The following is a 4,042-nucleotide window of genomic DNA, read 5'->3' as shown; positions in this document are numbered from 1 at the left end:
ATTTTACTTTTCCTTGTTTAATTTCTGCAAATCCAATTCCCCATTCCCTTTACAATTCAAGCCATTTACATTTCTTGCACTTTAAGATTCTGCAATTTACATTTCTTACGTTCTAAGTTTCTGCCATTTAATTTCTTGCTCTTTAAGATTCAGCACTTTAAATTTCAGTTCTCTTTAATTTCATGCAATTTACCCATTCCCTTTACTTTCCATGCAATTTAAATTCTGTTAATCACAAATCACTCAACCAAATCTTGATTCGCTTGACTAAATCAACCACTAAACTAAAATTGCTCAATCCTTCAATCCCTGTGGGATCGACCTCACTCCCATGAGTTATTATTACTTGATGCGACCCGGTGCACTTGCCGGTTAGATTTGGGTGTTTTGGAGAAATTTGTTTTTTTTTTCCACAAAAATCCCATCAGCCGGTAGTAGTGAATAGCTATATTTGAACTCTATGATAGTAAGCTATTCTGGATATGAATGTCAGGGTGTTATGCTATTAACTGTGGGTGTTTCGAGGGAGGAACAAAGCTTAGAGCAAATTCCGATTATTTGTGAATTTACTTAAGACGTTTTCGGGCAACATTGATGAATTCCCTTCTACCTGAGAGGTCTAATTTGCGATTGAATTAGTGCCTGGAATAGGTCCGATATCGATTGATCCTTATAGAATGTCGCCTTTAGAAATGGTCGAGCTCAAGGTTCAGCTGAAAGACTTAATGGGTAAACAGTTCATCTGACCTAGTGTTTCTCCGTGGGGAGCGCCGGTGTTACTGGTAAAGAAGAAAGATGGGAGTACGCATCTCTGTGTAGATTATAGGCAACTGAATAAGGTCACAATAAAGAATAAGTACCCACTGCTGAGGATGGATGATCTCATGGATCAGTTACAAGGAGCCGGAGTTTTCTCTAAGATTGAGTTGCGATCCAGTTATCACTAGATAAGGATAAGAGATGAAGACATCCCTAAGACCGCTTTCAGGACTCGTTATGGTCATTACGAGTACACTGTAATGTCCTTTGGGTTGACGAATGCTCCTGCAGTGTTTATGGACTATATGAACAGAATTTTCTGCCCGTTTTTGGATAAGTTTGTTGTTGTCTTCATTGATGATATACTAATTTATTCTAAAACTGAAGAAGAGCATGCCAAACACTTGCAGACTGTGTTACAAATCTTGAAGGAGAGAAAATTGTACGCCAAGTTATCTAAAGTGAGTTCTCGAAGAGTGAGGTGAAGTTTCTTGGCCATGTAGTGAGTAATCAGGGGATAGCGGTAGATCCTTCTAAGGTGGAAATAGTAATGGAGTGGGGGCGACCGACCTCAGTAACTAAGATAAGGAGTTTTCTGGGCTTAGCTGGCTATTATCAGAGATTCATTAAAGGATTTTATCAAATAGTTTTGCCATTGACGAAGTTAACCCATAAAGATGTGCCATTTGTCTGGACTTCTGAGTGCGAGGAGAGTTTTTAAGCGCTGAAACAAAAGTTGACCACTGTACCTGTATTAGTGTTGCCTGAATCGAATAAATCATTTGAGGTGTATTGTGATGCCTCACTAAAAGGATTGGGGTGCGTGTTGATGCAGCACCGGAATGTGGTGGCGTATGCCTCACGACAGTTGAGACCTCACGAAGTTAATTACCCGACGCACGACCTAGAACTTGCTGCGGTTGTGTTTGCACTAAAGGTGTGGAGGCATTACCTCTATGGGGTTAAGTTCTAAGTTTTCTCTGATCGTAAGAGCTTGAAATATCTCTTTGATCAGAAAGAAATGAATATGCAGCAGAGGAGGTGGATGGAGTTATTGAAGAACTACGATTTTGAACTGAATTACCACCCGAAAAAAGTGAATATTGTGGCAGATGCCTTAAGTCGGAAGTCTTTGTGTGCTGCTTGGATGATGCTTAGAGAAGAGGAGTTACTTATAGCATTCGAGAGCCTGTGGTTAGGTGTTTAGGAAGTATTCGGAACTTTGTGCTTAAGTCAGTTGCAAATTTTGAGTGACTTTAAATCCAGGATTGAAGAAGCTCAACAAAATGAGAAGGAATTGTATAAGGTGTGGACCGGTGGTGTATCGGATAGCTCTACCACCTCACCTTTTGAACCTGCACGATGTATTTCATGTGTCGCAGCTTTAGAAATATACTCCTGATACTAGGCATGTGTTAGAACCTAAAACAGTTCAGTTAAAAGAAGACTTGACACTCCAGGTGACTCCGGTCAGAATTGATGACACGAGTATTAAATGGTTACACGGAAAGGAGGTTTCATCAGTTAAAGTTGCGTGGAGTTGGGCCGGAATTGAGGAGCATACTTGGGAACTTGATTCAGAGATGCGAACAGACTACCCGCACTTATTCTAAGGTAACTGAATTCGAATTTTGTGGGCAAAATTCCTATTTAGGTGGGTAGAATGTAAAACCCGGTGAATTAATGAATAATTAACTCATAAATTAAAATTTATTCTAGAAAATTAGAAATGTGATTTTTATGGTTTAATATGGTATAGAAAATTAAAATAAGAATTTTTTACACTAATTTTAAAGAAGTTGGCCAAAGATTGAGCCGAACGGATCGAACCGGGCGAACCAGGCCCGTATTGGGCCCAAGGCCCGACCCAACTCAGCCCAAACACTCTTAATATAGCTCTCTTTCCTCCCTTCTTCAGCAAAACACGCTGAAGCACTTTAGAAAAGGGAAGAACACTTCCAAAAAAACACAAACCGGAGCTCCGATTGCCGCACCGTTTGCGGCCACGCGACCGCAGCGTTGAGTTCTACAAAGCCCACAACATTATTCAAGAGATAAATCACGAATCCCTTCCAGTTTTCCCAGCCCTTGATTTAAAAAATTTTGAGTAAAAGTATTGATATTTTGAGCTCTTTGATGTTATAGGATCCAATTAACTTAAGGAAAACGCTTAATCTTACCTCTTGGTCCGTGGGTATGGTAAGAATTCTCAACCCTTGTGGAATTCTTGATTTATTGTGTATGGGTATTAAGTTGTTATGTTTGAATGAGATATTGTGGATTAGGTAGTATATATATGTATATTGGAGCTTGATTGAGGTTTTGGAAAGCTTGGAAGTGGAGTTATATGCTGGAAAATCTGTTGGTGAGATGTTGAGGCCTTGGAAGCTTGAGGATAAGTAAATTGGGAATGTTCTGAGTTTGATCGGAGAATCGGCCAAGGTATGGTTTCGGTTTCTCATATTTAAAATGTAATGTATTGTGAAAACTTAGGCTAGAGACCTTAGGATAGGAATTGAATTGTTGATGTTATTGATTGGTTATGGTGGATTGTATTATTATGTATGTGGTTAGTGATTATTGGAGAATGTGATGGAAACTTGTATGTATGACATGTGTGCCTTAGGAATATGCATGACGGTTAGTAAGATTGACTTGTTGGTACTATGTTCATGGTGTAGTTGATATTAAATTATCATAAGAAATTGATGATGTATTTGGTATGTTGTTGAACTTGAAATATTGAGTTTGAGATTGATTAAAGTGAATAAATTTAGTAGGTTGTGGACTGTATGAGGAAGTTGGTATATGTTTGATGCTGAATTGGTAAGGTTGGATTGGATTTAAAGGGGTTTGGAAATTGTAAGTTTTGAAAATTGAGGTTTGTTAAGTTTTGTAAAAATTGTGATTTTGGTCCAATTTTGGCGGAGCATAACTTGGTCTCCAGACCTCCGATCTATTTCAAGCTTCTTTAGAAAAAAAATTTGGTCCGAGATGTTTATGCCATTCGAAGAATGGAAAAAAATGTTTTAAAATGAGGAAGTTATGCTCAATCAAAATTTGGTGTACAAAGTTGAAAATTCTGGACTTAGCAGCTTTTTGACTGATTTGCGCTGCATGCGTACGTGAACCCCTCCATACGCGGATGGGCGTTTCTGTTTGGCATGTATGTGTACGTGGACAAGGCAATGCATACGCATCATGGGAAAAAAGAGACCCTTGCGTACGCGAGCATTTGGCTTCATACACGGACAGTTGGTTCTGTCCAGCGTACATGCGTACG

Source organism: Arachis hypogaea, chromosome 12, assembly GCF_003086295.3.
Source record: "Arachis hypogaea cultivar Tifrunner chromosome 12, arahy.Tifrunner.gnm2.J5K5, whole genome shotgun sequence".
Classification (NCBI taxonomy): domain Eukaryota; kingdom Viridiplantae; phylum Streptophyta; class Magnoliopsida; order Fabales; family Fabaceae; genus Arachis; species Arachis hypogaea.
Note: the sequence above shows the minus strand (reverse complement) of the source record.